The sequence below is a fragment of the Pongo pygmaeus genome, chromosome 10 (assembly GCF_028885625.2).
Source record: "Pongo pygmaeus isolate AG05252 chromosome 10, NHGRI_mPonPyg2-v2.0_pri, whole genome shotgun sequence".
Lineage (NCBI taxonomy): Eukaryota > Metazoa > Chordata > Mammalia > Primates > Hominidae > Pongo > Pongo pygmaeus.
Genome location: NC_072383.2, coordinates 126,725,852 through 126,742,810, shown reverse-complemented (window position 1 = coordinate 126,742,810; position 16,959 = coordinate 126,725,852). Strand labels below are relative to the sequence as shown.

General features: G+C 39.0%; 1 long non-coding RNA gene across 2 annotated transcripts in view; it reads right to left on the bottom strand.

Moving 5' to 3' along the window:
- LOC129010469 (uncharacterized) overlaps positions 1-14,391 on the bottom strand; it is a 32,732-nt gene extending 18,341 nt beyond the window's left edge. For both annotated transcript variants that reach the window (XR_008493002.2, XR_008493003.2), the window contains exon 1: positions 14,140-14,391. This is a non-coding gene — a long non-coding RNA (uncharacterized LOC129010469). The remainder of the gene's footprint in view (positions 1-14,139) is intronic.
- Positions 14,392-16,959: the final 2,568 nt, after the last annotated feature.

Here is a 16,959-nt window from a genome sequence, read left to right as displayed (position 1 = left end):
TCAGGCCATCTCCTTCCCTGAAGTCAGGCCATATTCTCCTCTACTGACTGAGTCTGGGGACTTTATAGGCACAGGATGGGGAGTGTGTGCTGATTGGTTTGTGAGTATGCAAAAAAGGTTAAAGTGAAGACACCATCCAAAGGCTGGCATGATAGTGTAGAAAACCAATTAGGCAAGGATAGCTATATGTAAAATAGGTGAAGGGTGGACGTGAATCAGAGGCAAGTGTGCCAAACAGGAAGACAACTTCTCAATCCAGTCCAAAGATTTAACTTGTAGCTTGGCTTTCAGGCTTTCAACTGTCTTCAGCTTGGAGATGGGGTCACGGGCTCCCACCCCTGTCTGTCTGGGCATTTGACTGCCTCCTGTTGCTATCACTGTCACTCCCAATCTTCTCATTCACTCATTGCTCCTGCCCTAAATAACCATTAATCTAAATTTTTCTCTAGATTTGCCTAATCTGGATCTTTCATACAAGTGGAATCATATAATAAGTAATTTTTTGTGACTGGCTTCTTTCCCTTAGTGTAATAATTTAAAGATTCTTTCCTGTAGCATAAATCAGTGCTTCATTCCTTTTTATTGCTAGGTAATATTTCACTGTATGGATATACGATTTTATGTATCTTTCAGCTGATAGGCATTTGGGCTATTTCCACACTTTGGCGATCATGAACAATTCTGCTATGAATATTTATATCTACAGTTTTGTGTGGATATATGTTTTCATTTCTATTGGGACTTTCGGGTCATAAGTAACTCTTTTAACTTCTTGAAGGACCTCCGGGCTTTTCCAAAGTAACTGCAGCTCAAAAACATGCAAGGCTTTGTTTTTGTCACTGCTGGATCCCCAGTGTCTAGAACAGAGCTTGACACATTACAAGCCTCACAACACATGACTTGTGTAAAACAAGTGAATTCCACATCTTGTATTCCTGAACACTAACATGTAATATCAACCTTTTTCATGCATTCTCTAGGAAATTTAAGCAAGAATTGCACAAGGGATTTTGAAAACTAAACACTTCTCATTTTAAAATGGAAATAAATACCTACCTTCCAATAGAGTTGTTACAAGGCTGAAATGTGGTTATATACATGAAAGCGACTTGAAAATTACCAAGTATTATAGAAATGCCAGTTGCTGTTACTATTTTTATTCAAGTTGTTTTTGTTAGGATTATCACTCTTCCTGTTCACAGTCCAGAACCAGACTCAAAGGCACTGAGTCACTTCCACAGTTATATTTGTTCCCTTAGTGTTTCTTGGCAGTGGGATATGCAGCTATATTGGTAATATTTGCTCAGTTTATTCATACTGATTGCATGCATAATATAGATTGCCCTAAGACCACTCTCCTTGGGGACTGCTATTTGCCAATCTCCCCTCCAGATCTATTCCTAACCCTAGTGCACCCTGCATTACTCTAACCTGTAGGCTGACCTTTTCATATCGCAGCACCTGGCTTTCTCTGCTCTCTGGCTTCTGGTTAGATTTTCTGATTGGAGACGCTGGGTTTTCAGGGTCAAAAGAAGAGAGAAGTCAAGAGATTTATCACCCTCCCTCTCTCCCTGCTCTCCATGACTTGGCATTGTCTGTGTTCCTTTTATGGAGGCCACAGCTTCCGTGGCTTCAGATGCCAAGGCCTTCTTAATGCCAAAGCTCCTGTATGGTGTGGCAACTATCCCCCCCTCTTGTTCCTTTGGTTGGGGTAGTGGTATGGAGTTAGTGTAATGGCTTCCCACTGTTGCTAGGTCCTGGGTGCAGTGCCATTTCCCATTTATTTAATGTTGTCCAATCTATTTAAGTACTATCTTTATTAAATTTATTAAATTCAATCCCATTTTGAGTGTACCATGTATTTCCTGTGAGGACCCAACTAATAAACTACTACTACTAATAATAATAACTAACACTTACTTTGCACTCTTTACATGCCAGGTTCTATGGGGTGCATTCACACAAGCTGGTTCACTTTGTCCTCACAGTGACTGAATGAGATAGGCACTCTTTCTGTAATTCTCATTTTGCAGATGAAGAAACTGATCCTCAGAGAGCACCCCTGACTCCCACCAGGTCACACAGCTAGTAGCTAGCAGAACCAGCATTTAAACCTCCTTGGCTTGCATATAGAATCCATGCTTCAGCCCATCTGTGGGGTTCCAAGTTCTGACATGAGAATGGCTCAGGCTGGTGACTTTCCTAAGCAAAATGTTGGCAGTGGGATCAATGACACTATTTAGCTTTTATTATTCATCATTAATTGTAAGAGTGCATGTTCAGTGTCACTAGCTGAGGTTCTCAAGCTTGCACAGTGAGACTTTCAATTAATCCACTAAAAAAGCTCTTTGTGCCACAACTAATGCATGCCTATTAATGTGTGATTACTGTAGAAGGCCCAGTGTTCTTTGTCTGAGACGATGTGAAACTGACCAGGAGCGGGGATGATTTAGACACAATCAGAGTGCATTACACAAGCTCATTTTCACGTTAATAGGAACAATAAAAGACTTCTCACTATATTTACACCCAGGCCTTCTCATATTTTAGAATAAAAGCAGGTTATAAAAGAAGTTGTTCTATACAGCACATTTACTATTTTCCAGAGCTATCTGCAGCTTCCTGCAGTGCTGGCAGAATGCAAATAGCCCCCATAATTTGTTAGGGATTTTTAAAATAAATGTGCAGTAAATTAGATTGATTAACAGCTTTATTAAATTGTATGAGTCACAATTTTAGGGTTTAATAACAACGCTCACATATTAAGAAATTGTTCTTTGCAAGGAACTGTTCTAACATGTGTATATATATATATATATATATATATATATATATATATGCCTTAACTACTTCCATCCCATAATAATCTTATCATGTAGGTCATATTTTCAGCCCCATTTCACAGACAAGGAAACTGAGGCACAAAGGTGTTATTTAGCTGGGATACAGATGTGCCACTAGGAGGTGAGCACAGGTTTATGAGACAGACTTCAACATCCAGGCTCCTACCCTTTATGCAAATCTCCCATTAGGGCTTCCACTCACTTTATAGGTGTCATTTTTTTTTCAATTTGGCTGCGCAAAAACTTCTGGACTCATGAGCCTGAAGGGTGAATTGAGCTGCGACCTCTCTCAAATGCGTAAGTGAAGTAACTCAGGAATGGAAAACCAAATATCATATGTTCTCACTTATAAGTGGGAGCTAAGCTATGAGGATGCAAAGGCATAAGGATGACATAAGGACTTTGGGGACTCAGGGAACATCGGGAGGTGGAGTGAGGGATACAAGACTACATATTGGGTGCTGTGTACACTGCTAGGGTGATGGGTGCACTAAAAGCTCAGAAATTACCACCAAAGAACTTATCCATGTAACTAAACAAAACAAAAAAAAATCTATCAGTTTTTTAGTCTTATGAGCCTGCTTCTAGCTGCAGTTTTGTTGCCTTGCTATAATTTGACATGCAGTGTCATTTTTGTTAATTCCTAAGTGGCTTGTAATTGGGATATTAATTATCACTTTAATCTGATGGTTATTTGCGTGTTTGGACATTTATTTTCCTTATCATTTCTACTTCTAGTTCATGAAAATTAGAGAATGCCTGGCCTTTTAATAGTTGAATTTTTTTATTCTTTCTTTGAGATAAACACTATAATAAAGTTTTCTAAATATTAAAAAAATCCAACACAGAGATACTGTCTCGAGTGAACATTCTCTGGCTCTCAGCATGTGGTGAACAGGCCAGGAGCACACTGGCCAGCAGATGTCAGGAGTTACTCATGGAAACCTAGGCTCTGGGCTCCGGACTGAATTCCCTGGGAGAGTAACAATAAACAGCAGGTCTGTGAAGCCGCTCTCCTCAAGGCCAAGTCTCCCTCACATGACCCCAAGATACGATCAGGTACTTGGAGTTCTAGAAACACAACTAAGTCTAACCAGATCAAAGACAGGGCCTACAGGAGTGATGGAAATACTAAATAGTGGTTATACTTTTGTATCTTCCATGACCTGCATCTGATGAGCCCTAAATGTCTCAGGGAGGATGGCTTATAAATGCTGGGTGAGACAAATGACTCTCATGCTTTGCTTTCATGACTAAATTATAGTAAAAACAATCGACTCTGCAGGACTCTAGTTCCTACTTTTTCCTATTTGACCATTGTTCTGTTTCGATTACGAAAAGGTTAATGATGATGGAGGTATGTGTGACGATGCCAGTTACCTTGTATTGAGTGCTTGCTAGGGGTTAATTGCATGTTGAACAAATATGAGTAGTTTCTTATTTAATCCTATAGCAGTTCCTCATGTATTTACTGTAAACAATTAAAAATACAGTGATATGGTTTGGCTCTGGGTTCTCACCCAAATGTCATCTCCAATTGTAATTCCCACGTGTCAAGGGAAGAAGGTGATTGGATCATGAGGCTGGTTTCCCCCATGCTGTTCTCGTGATAGTGAGTGAGTTCTCATGAGATCTAGTGGTTTTATAAATGGCGGTTTTCCTATACTCACACTTCTCTCTCCTGCCACCATGTGAAGAAAGTCCTTGCTTCCCCTTCGCTTTCCGCCATGAGTGTAAGTTTCCTGAGGCCTCCCCAGCCATGTGGAACTGTGAGTCACTTGAACCTCTTTCCTTTATAAATTACTCAGTCTCAGGTAGTATCTTGACAGCAGTATGAAAACGGACTAATAGAATTAAAAACATAAAGCAGAATACATATAGAAGCATATAATCAATGTCACCTAAAATAACCACCTTTTGAGGCTAAACCATTTAGATGCAAGCACATTGAGAATCATTGTCTTCTCAATGATTTTAAACTTTTATAAAGTCTCTTTATCTCTAGTTGTACATTTTATCTTAAAGACTAATTTGTCAGATATTTTTCTGGACACAAAATCTTTCTTCGGTATGGCTTGCATGGTCTAATTTTTTCAATCTTTCTCTGTCTCTGTTTTAAGTTAATCTCCTGTAAATATACTTTTATTTTAATCCAAAGAGATGCTTATTTTTGTTTTAATTGTTAGATTCAGTCTCCTTATATGTAATGCAATTCTTAATATATTTGGGCTGTCAGCTCACTCTGCTTTTGTTTTTCTGTTTGTCTTTCCTGTTTTGTCTTTTCTTACTCCAAATTAGAAAATGTTTATTTACATATTTTCCCTATGAATTAGGAAATTATAAATAATATTACTCTTTCTAAGTGATTATCATAATGACTGCAATATGGATAACTGACATATTAAAGATTACATTAATTGTGGCTTTTCTTCTTTTCCAGGAAAAAGCAAAAATCTTAGAATTGTTTAACTTTATTTATGCACTTTTTGAATTAAATGCCATTTTGCCATGCATGTTAATTCTGTTTATGTGTGCATTAAATTTCTCACATGATTATTTGTATTTGTGTTATTGTTTTATGTGGTCATTATTCATTCTGCATATTCACCCTTTGTGATGATTTAATTCCTTCTTGGTTTTTTGTTATTGTTATTGTTTTGGGGTTTGGTGTGTGTGTGTGTATGTGTGTGTGTGCACGTGTGTGTGTGTGTGTGTGTTTTGGCCAAGATTTGGGATTATTTCATTCTTCCTGAATAACAACACTTGATATTTTCTTTAATGTGGGTCTTCTGGTAACAAAGACAGTTTCTCTTTGTCTGAAATGTCTTTATTTCACTATCATTCTTAAAGAATATTTTTGCTGAGATACTTTCAATTATGTTGGTTGAGAAATTGCCTGTCAGTCTACACATTTTTTCCCTCTAACTGGAAAGATAACAATGAATTTTAAAGAGCTAGACTCTAGTTCTGGAGGGACATGGCTGAGAATCCTGGCTCTGCTGACTGCCTCAAGCTTTTACACCTGTGAAATGGGGCTAACAATATCTCCCTTGCTGTGATTTTGTAAAGATTGGAGATAAATTATTACTATTTTTTAGACATGTGGCCTAATGGGCACTTAATAACAATATTATTATAAATGTTAATAAGTTAATAACTTTCTTATAAATCCTTCTTGTTCAGAAAAACAAACTTCTGTTTAGCCCCTGCACATAAGAGCAAATGGACCAAATTTGATATTGTAAAAAATGATCAGATTGGATATTTTAAAAATTATTCTTACTACTAAATTCTTTTCATTCAAGTCTTGCTAACCCCTTTCTCTTCAATCTTTATCGCCACCATAAAAGCTCTCCTCCTGTTAATACATAAAGGGCGGAGTGTGGGCACCAGAGCACATGCAGATTCACGTGAGCACAGGAAGGTCACAAAGAAGGGGAAGGCCACACACAACCTGATTTGGTTGCAAGACAAATTTTCTAACAGAAACTCATTAGTAGGCTGAATGTGGTGGCTCATGTCTGTAATCCCAGCGCTTTGGGAGGCTAAGGTGGATGGATCACCTGAGGTAAGGAGCTCAAGACCAGCCTGGTCAACATGGTGAAACCCCGTCTGTACTAAAAATACAAAAATTAGCCGGGCATGGTGGCAGGTGCCTGTGGTCTCAGCTACTCATAAGGCTGAGGCAAGAAAATTGCTTGAACCCGGGAGGCAGAGGTAGCAGTGAGCTAAGATCACGCCATTGTACTCCAGCCTAGGCAACAAGAGCGAAACTCTGTCTCAAAAAAAAAAAAAAGAAAAAAGGAAACTCATTAATGCTGGCTCAGAAGTTCTGACAACATTACCTTTGTTTTTATGGGTTCTTTCAGTAGAGATAAGTTTGCAAAGGCCAGTGTTTGCATATTTTTCTAACAATTAATTCCTTTCCTAATATCAGATGTGATCTCAATCATTCCATAATGCCACACATTTTATTAGCTTTGTCTCTCATATAGGGATTACTTATTTGTTTTTTAGAAGGGCTGAATGAAATTGAAGTTTAATTCCTTCCCACATGCCCTGCAAAAGAGTCACCATTCTTACTGAAGCTGAGCAGGAAGTTCAAGAACGAGGAGGAAAACTATCTCTGATCTTCTCCAAAGACGATAATTTATTTACAGCTGTCTCTTCTCTTGTCTTTACCTTTATTATTAAACACACATAGGCACACACACGCACACACACATGCACACCCACATATACACACATGCACACCACACACACATACGCACACACACATACACACACACGGTTTCTTTTGGTCAATCATGCAAATGGTTTCACTGTCCTTGGTTTCTTCGAAGATTCCGTGTTGGTTTTACTGGTTCTCTCAATTGCCCCTGTGATTTCCTTCGAACTAACTTCTCTATTTCTAATTCTTTTCTTTTTTCTACTCACTGTTGCTCTTCTGTTCTATTTTTTAAAATTCTCACTTCCAGAATGCACGTATGGTGATGTGTCCTCTACACACCATTTCAGTGCCTGTCCCAGGATCTATCAGCCTTGTTTTCATTGTGGTTCAACTCTAAATGTTTCTCATTTGTATTATAGTTTCCTGTTTTATATAAATTCCAAATCTATGAAGGTTTGGTTTACTTTTAATATTTTCTGATTTAAAAATGTGTTTTCAGCACTTTGGGAGGTTTGAGGCAGGGGGATCACTTGAGCCTGGGAGTTCGAGAGCAGCTTGGGCAATATAGCAAAACCCCATCACTACAAAAATTACAGAATTAGCCAGGTGTGATAGCGTGGCCCTGTAATCCCAGCCACTTGGGAGGCTGAGGTGGGAGGATCACCTGAGCCCAGGAGAGTGAGGCTGCAGTGAGCCAATGTGGTACCACTGCACTCCAGCCTGAGTGACAGAGTAAGACCCTGTCTCAAATAGAAAAAAAAAAAAGTCTTCATAGAGGGGAACAATGCACTCTGGCCTACCAAAGGGTGAAGGATGGGAGGAGAGAGGGAGTCAGGCAAAACAACGAATGGCTATTAGGCTTAATACCTGTGTGATTATAAAATAGTCTATACAACAAACCCCCATGATACAAGTTTACTTATATAATAAACCTGCACATGCAACCCTGAACTTAAAATAAAAGTTAGATAAATAAATAAATAAATAAAAAGAATATTTATATGGATGAAATCAACTGCTCAAAAAAGTGTTTTGCTTTATATTAATTGTTTAAAGATTTTTTATAACATTAGAAATGATATTTTGTGTTTAGAGGAAATACATATTCTTTGATTTAAGGGAATGGGTTCTATATAAGTCCTTTAGTTAAAATTTGCTCAACTAGTGCTTATTCTTACTCATTTACATCTGTTTGGCACATCACCTTCCAAGTAAGGTATGATAAACCTTCCTGCTCTTACAATTGTTTGTCAAATTCACCTAATATTTCGGACAATACATATAGCAACTTACATTTAAATTATGTTCTTAGTTCCTTACAATTTTAAATTTCTCACAAACTTGTAGGTTGTTTCTTACTCATTTAGTATTCTATTTGTATCCAGAACATTTTTGCCTAGAATACTATTTTCTCTGATATTTAATAAAACTTTATCAGCTTTTCCCTGGTTGGCATTTATTGTACATACTTTTTCCATTAGTTTTCTGGTATTCTGTCTATATCATTGTATTTTTTTCTTCAACTTTTATTTTAAGTTCCAGGGTACATGTGCAGGACGTGCAGGTTTGTTACATAGGTAAACATGTGCCATGGTGGTTTGCCACCCAGATCATCCCATCACCGAGGTATGAAGCCCAGCATCCATTAGCTATTCTTCCTGATGCTCTCCCTCCGGCTAATCTCCCCCTCCAACAAGCCTCCGTGTGTGTTGTTCTTCCTCATGTGTCTATGTGTTCTCATCATTTCAGCTCCCACTTTATAAGTGAAAACATGCGGTGTCTGGTTTTCTGTTTCTGCATTAGTTTGCTGAGATAATGGCTTCCAACTCCATCCATGTCCCTGAAAAGGACATTTATAACTGTATCTTTAAATGACTTTTGTACTATGCTTGATTTTTTAAATCTAAATATTAGGACACTGTAACCTAATTTCAAATTATATGTACTTAACCACCATAAACTTAAAATACACAATGCCAAATTGTTAGAATTATATATTATTATTATTACTTGGAATTTTAGCATCACTTGATTTTTAATATTTGTAAATTTAATTATCATTAAATTTATCATAATTCTTATTATTTTCTCACACACACACACACACATATATATATACACACATATATATATATATTTTTTTTTTGAGACAGAGTCTCGCCCTGTTGCCCAGGCTGGAGTGCAGTGGCACAATCTTGGCTCACTGCAACCTCTGCGTCTTGGATTCAAGCAATTCTCCTGCCTCAGCCTCCCAAGTAGCTGGCACAGGCCACCATTCCTGGCTAAGTTTTTGTATTTTTAGTAGAGATGGGGTTTCACCATGCTGGCCGGGCTGGTCTCAAACTCCTGACCTCATGATCTGCCTGCTTCAGCCTCCCAAAGTGCTGGGATTACAGGTGTGAGCCACCACACCTGGCCACTATTTTATATTTTTAAAGCTTGCTTGAATTTACTCATCAAGTGCTATCTAGACACGGGCTTAGAAAAATTCTGCTTGGGGTTTTGATGTAAATTTTTGAATCTGAAGGTGCATTTAAAAAAATGAACTTTAGATCAGGCTTTAGATTCAGCTCTTCAAATGCTGCTTCTCTTCGTCCTTCTTCTCTCTCCTTATGGAACACCTGCCTATTTTATCCTTTATGTCTCTTAACTTCTGTGGAATATTTTTCAGGGCTTTGTCTCTCTGTGTTCTGGGCAATTTCCTTAAATCTATGTTCCAGTTTGTTAGTTCTGTTTTCTCCTAAGTCGTTGCTCTTTAAAGAGGAAAAATACATCTCTGTGTCTGTCTATGTACACCCCGTACCTATATCCACCTACACCTACTCCTGCATCTAAATGTGTATATTCACATAGAGATACATGTATGGGTATACAGTCATTCCCCATTATCTGCAGAAGATACAACCCAAGACCCTCAGTGTATGCATGAAACTGCAGATAGTATAAACCTTACATATAGTATGTTTTTTCCTATACATATATAACTATGATAAAGCTTAATTTATAAATTAGGAAGTTGGATATGGTGGCTCTTGTCTGCGATTCCAGTGCTTTGGGAAGCAGAGGCAAGAAGATTGCTTGAGGCCAGGAGTTCGAGACCAGCCTGGGCAACATAGTGAGACCCTATCTCTACAAAAAATTAAAATTGTAAAAGTATAAATTAAGCACAATAACAGACTAGCACTAACAATTAATAGTAAAATAGAACAATTATAACAATATACTGTAACACAAGTTTTATGAATGTGGCTTCTCTCTATCTCAAAATACCTTACTATTTTTGAACTGTGGTAACTAAAACCAATGAAAGCTAAGCCCCAAATAAGGGGGCCCTACTGTGTACATATAGGAATAATTCAGTAATTTAAAATAACATCATTACTAGCAATAATTACAGTGGTTAACACACAGCTTGGGAGTCCCACTGTCTGAGCCATTCTATAAATGTAATAGTAGCATTATTATTACTTAAAATTTTCTAGGGCCAATTATGTGTCTTGCACACGTTATGCAAAACACTCATTGATTTCCTTACAAAACAATTCTGAGGGCGATGCCACTGTAGCGCTTATTTTAGAGCGGAGAAAACTGAAGTGCAAAGGAGCTGTAATTCATCCCAGCTCACCCAGGTAGCAAAAAACAGGGCTGAAATTTGAACTGAGCGCGGCCAGAATGCACAGCCTGCCATGCCAGAGTCCTGCACCCAGTAGATCATCAGTGGAAGCTGGCTTGATTAATGAAACAATGAATGAATCATTACTAGTCACATCTGCCATTTCCTGGGAACCTGCAGTCAAGCAATTGCAGGACTTCAGGGGAGCCATCATACACTCACAATACTGATAGGCAGATTGGATCGTTCCCTTTTATGAAGATTAAAAAAATGGAGGACTTGGGGGGCTGGAAAGACTTTGGCCACAGCCAGGTATCAGTAGAACCAGATTTTGGAGCCCAGATTTTCCTGAAGGAGGCAGAAGAGAGAAATAATTTCTGTGATTGTCTCCCTTCTTGGCCACACCCCAACTGAGTTGCTTCTGGAATATACAGAAAGAGCAAGGTCTGTAGAAATATAATTCTGGGGAGGGGAGGACAGGCTGTGTCCACAGCAGTGACATCATGGGAGGCATGCACCAACAGCAACAGCACAGAACACAGGGGTGTGTGGAGGAGACAATCGCTTGTGAGCAGACCTCATGGAATGTGCTCAAAACAGACTTAGTGTGTTAAGCCATTTTTACATTACTAAAAAGGAATATCTGAGACTGGATAATTTATAACAAAAAGATGTTTATTTGCCTCACAGTTTTGCAGGCTGTACACAAAGTATAGTGCCAGTATTTGCTTCTGATGAGGACCTCAGGAAGCTAACAATCATGGCAGAAGGCTAAAGGGAGCCAGTGCATCACACAGGGAGGGTGGGAGCAAGAGAGAGAATGAGCGAGGCAGTGAGAGAGTGAGAGGAGACCAGGCTCTTTTCAGCAATCAGCTCTTCTGTCAACTCACTCATCGCCAAGGGAATGGTGCTAAGCCATTCATGAGGGATCTGCCGCCATGATACAAACAGCTCCCTCCAGACCCCACCTCCAACACCTGGGCTCCCATTTCAACATGAGACTTGGGGAAAATGTTCAAACTATAATTACCCAGGATGGCATAGGCTACGCCTTCCTTGCCAGGGTTCAGGTGTCAAAGAGGAAACAGGGAAAACACAGGCAGTGGTGTCCAATGGCTAGGCCTACAGTGTGTTTGTGCAGGGGGAAAGGACAAGGGCAGGCAGGAGGGGCAAGATGTAGGGAAGGAGATGCAGAAAAGCCCTTTCTTCTATCAGAACCTCTCTGGGAAAAAATAATGTATTGATTCTGGGATTCCCATTTCTGTGCTTTATATGTGTGTGTGTGTGTGTGTGTGTGTGCGTGCGTGCATGTGGTCTTCTCATATCGCCTTTGATTTCTCTTTGCAAAGGAAAACTGAAGTCTAATGGTGCAAACGCACTGGACTTTGCAGAGTTTTAAAGAACAATGATGTTGATGATTCTCTTGTTAGCCCAACATTATCTTTGTTCGGATTTCAATTCATGAGGCATGTATCCCAGGGGCCCAACCCAAACAAAAGAAAAGCTTCACAATTAAAGTCTTATTAAGAGAAATCAAAATAGGCCAATGAGGTTTTTTTCTTTAGACCCTTGAAAGTGAAAGACTGACAATGCACTCTGAAATGGTGCTCTCTCTGCTTGCATAATTTTCAAAAGCATAGTCACCCCATCTGCAATGATACTTCATCTGCAAACCGTTAAGTATGTATCTCATTTTGTTCCATAATAAGAAACCAAAGACATACTTAAAGTTGCTTGGAAATAAGGATAAGTACTTCAGGAGCCCTAAGTGGACAGAGATAAATAGAGTTGATATTTCTCACACTTCTTGCCGAAGAAGAATAAAGAATGCACACCATTCCTTGTACAAAGACAACCATTGATGTAGCAGTTTTCCAAGGGCTAAAAACCATTACTTTAATCCATATATAGTGAGTCTTTTCTCTGTGTCAGGTGCTGTTTTAAGGTCTGAGATGCAGAGGGGGCACGGTTTTAATCCCCTTTGAGACTACTGTCACACAGCGGACATGCACCCTCTGCACAATGGGGGCCTAGAAGATGAGTCTGTGTTTGATGGAACAGATTATTTCTTTCTCATTGAGTTGATGCCTGTATTAGCTCCTTTTGCTGCTGCAACAAATTACCACTAGCACAGTCTTACAACAACACACATGTATTACCCTCCAGTTCAGAAATCTAAAATGGGTCTTACTGGATTTGCAGGTGAAGTATCACTGCAGATGGGGTGACTATGCTTTTGAAAATTACGCAAGCAGAGAGAGCACCGTTTCAGAGTGCATTGTCAGTCTTTTCAATTTCAGGCGTTTAAAGAAAAATCCTCGTTGGCCTATTTTGATTTCTCTTAATAAGACTTTAACTATGAAGCTTTTCTTTTGTGTGGGTTGGGCCCCTGGGATACGTGCCTCATGAATTGAAATCTGAACAAAGATAATTTTGGACTAACAAAACAATCATCAACATCATTATCCCTTAAAGGTGTCTTCAAGGCTCAATTTCTTCTGAGGCTCTCAGGTAGAATCTATCTCCTGGCCGTTTTCCATTTCCAGAAGCTTCCAGTGTTCCTTTGCTCATGTCCACATCACTCCTATCTCTGCTGCCTTCATCACAGATCCTCTCACTCTGACCCTCCTGCCTCCTTCTAATTCCAATGGGTCTGCCAGGATAGTCCAGGACAAGCTCCCAGTCTCTCCATTAGATTAACCCTCATCTCAGTCACATCTTCATAGTCTCTTTTGCCATGTAAGGTAGCCTATTCATAGGTTCCAAAGATTAGAACATCTTTGAAATGTCTGGAGAACAATTATTCTGCCTACGTATTGGGGGCATCTTTGAGGGAATCAATTATTCTGCCTCTCACAGTGATCAATATTTAAATACCAGAACATTTACCATTTATACTTTTGGTTAAAATATGGGCTTTAGTTAATAATAACAAATACACCATACTAATAATATACCATACTAACATGTAGTAATTATTGCTAATACTAATGCCAATGTATAATACTATACAATATGTATTATTAGTATGTATTATTATACATACTAATATATAATAATTATTAGTAACACGCATAGTAATGAATAATGTATGTCACACATACTATGCATATGTATAACACTATACTAATGTATAATACTATACTAATATATAATAATTAATAATAATGTACCATACTAATGTAAGATGTCAATAATAGGGGCACTGGGTATCCCCATTGGGTTTACAGGAACTCTGTACTATCTTTGCAGTAATTCTGTAAAGCCAAAAATAAAAGTATTAAAAATGACATTTCCTGCTGCCTTGAAAATGTGGGAAATCAATTAACAGTGGGGCATGCCGGCATGGAGACAGTTGACTGTGTGAGTCTTTGTTGGGACACACCCCTTTCCGTTAACTGAAGTCCCTAAAATGACCTGCTTCATTCATTGATGCCATTTCTCTAGTGGCTTATGGAATTTGAGATTGTGACTCTTGAATAAAGTAATTGAACAGACAATTATGTAATTACCTCTGCGCTCTGCACCATGGAGAAAGAGGTCCGTAAGTTCCCAGTGTGTCCTTGAAGGGGACTCTTGCCTCTTCTTAGGCTCAGGTTGGTCCCTCAGAGTCCCTCCAAGTCAGATGGAGAGTCAACGACCGATGTGCAGGCAGGTGAAATTTCTTCTTCTCGCTGTACTTTAAGGATTATAGTAATTTCAAGCTCTATTAAATGAGGATGCATCTTTGCTGGTTGATGTCCCTATTTCTCTGGTTAAGTGCATTTGTTTCCAGGAGCTGATGTGCTAAGAGAATTGTTGCCTAAGATCTAGACAAGTCATCCCAGTTATTGTGTGGGAGGGAAGGGGAAAAGGAGGTGGGTTGTTAAAAGCTGGTGAAAAATATGCCTGTGGCTAAGAATAATGTAAATCCTGGTATTATAACTTTAAGCCAGGTGCTGAGCCATTACAGTATTCAATTATTTTGATGCTTCAAGGCAAATGATTCCAGGTCTGAAATTCTAGTCTACTTGACATTCAACAAATGATGTTGTGTTTTCGTGGAAAGATGCCCATGTATGAAGGGAAGAATTCATGTCATTGAGCCTGTTCCCTGCCTGCCATCAGCACCCCCATTAATGTACCTGTTACTAATGTAAGGTAGTCACATTTAATGTTTTATAAAGGAGAAAGTCTACAGCCTTCTGTGGAGGTACTGAAAGGTCAGGGAAGGCCACGTCAGGAGAAAATCAGCCTTTCTTCCTATTCTATTTTGAACTAGGAATCTTGGAATGGTAACCAAATTCTGTCATTTTCCTTACCTTTATTCCTGCACATAGTTGCTTCTTAGCTAAGTTAACCTTACCTCTTAACCTTTCTTGATGAAAATTAAGAAGCAAGAACAGAGGGTCTGAAGATCTGAAAGCTGTATGTAATTTTCTAGGTTACATATAAAATATCTGCCTTATAATCATAACTATCATTCACCAAACATCTTTCACAGGCAAGATACTGTACCACACACTTTTCATATAGTATGCCACTAACTTCTCATCAAAATCCTTTGATGATATTAACTCACATTTATCTTGTGAAGCAGTCAGCAAACCACAATCCTGAGGTCAAATCTGCCCCACTGCTTGTTTTTGTAAATGAAGATTCATTGTAACACAACTGTGCCCATTAATTTCTGTATTTTGTATGGCTATTTTCCCATGAAAAGAAAAGAATTCAGTAACTCAGTGGCTGCAATTCTGTTCTGGTAGCCAAGAATGTTGAAAATATTTCAAAGTCTCACCTTTTACAGAAAAGAGCTGCGAACCCCTGATCTAGTACCATGTCTTGAGAAATACATGAAGACTAATGCATTTAATCCTCCCTCACAACTTGGCAAGCACATATTACTATTTTCGCAGTCTTGCAGATAAGACAATGAAAGATACAAAGAGTTAACTTGCACAAGGTCAAAGAGCTTACAAATAGTAGAGACAACAATCAAATCCAGCCCTCTACTCCATAGCTGGTTATCTTTATACCACAGAACATGACAATCACCTGCACTCAACAGCCCAATCTATTTTCCTCCTACCAAACTTTTTTATCAAATATGTGTGTTTATTCTTTCCAAAAGAGATCTAATGTGCTTGCAAAACCATCAGTCTGTAGGAATTCAATATATATGGGCCTGTATCAGCACACAGATGCATGCTTTGTGACATGAGGACATTATAACCTTAAAACTTCTGTTTCTGTCATTTTTATTCCTCTGAATAGTTTCTTTCCTAATTTGTTTCCCACACTTGCTCATTTAATAAACTTTGAAATCAACTCACTAATAACCATGCTTAATGAGAACAGCACAGGCTCCCCCAGGCTCCAAAGAGTTACGTTAGTTACTTTCCTTTCAAAGATATATCACATATTTCCAATAATTTTATTCTAGAGGGCAGTAGGATATGTTTCCAATAGAATAAAGCTTTTGGCTATCTGGAAGTGTCACAAGTGAGCTATGTGTTGTGGTACTTAAAAGCAGGGCTGGGGCTCGGCTGCTGGGGTTTGAATTCACACTTCATTATTTAGTGTCTCTGTGATTTAAGAAAGTTAGTTAATTTCTCTGAGCTTCATTTTCTTTGTCTGAAATGAGCACCGTCAAATGCTAGATAACAATGCCTGTTACATATTAAGAACCGTGTATTGGCCGGGCACAGTGGCTCACGCCTGTAATCCCAGCACTCTGGGAGGCCGAGGTGGGTGGATCACGAGGTCAGGAGATTGAGACCATCCTGGCTAACATGGTGAAACCCTGTCTCTACTAAAAATACAAAAAATTAGCTGGGCACGGTGGCGGGCGCCTGTAGTCCCAGCTTCTTGGGAGGCTGAGGCAGGAGAATGGCGTGAACCTGGGAGGCGGAGCTTGCAGTGAGTAGAGATCGCACCACTGCACTCCAGCCTGGGCGACAGAGCGAGACTCTGTCTCCAAAAAAACAAAACAAAACAAAACAAAAAACCACGTATGAGACCACTAATATGTGAGGGAGATAGAACTGTGCTTAAACATATTACTGTATTCCTTGACTCCATCAACTACAAGGATTATCAATCTCCTCAGGGCATCTGAGCATTGTAATTATGAACATGTTTCTTGACAGCGTGGTGAAATTTGTAGATAAACATAAGACCTGCTGCTTTCTGTAGAGCTATTTGCTCCTACATTTAATGGCCCAAATGGAGATGTTCTTGGAGGTCCTGTGCCTGCTGTGTTTGCATTATTTTCCAGAGTTTTCTTACTGCCCATTGTCATTTCTTGTATACTTTGCTCTGTTTCATTTTGTAATTTGCTATTTCTGATCCGC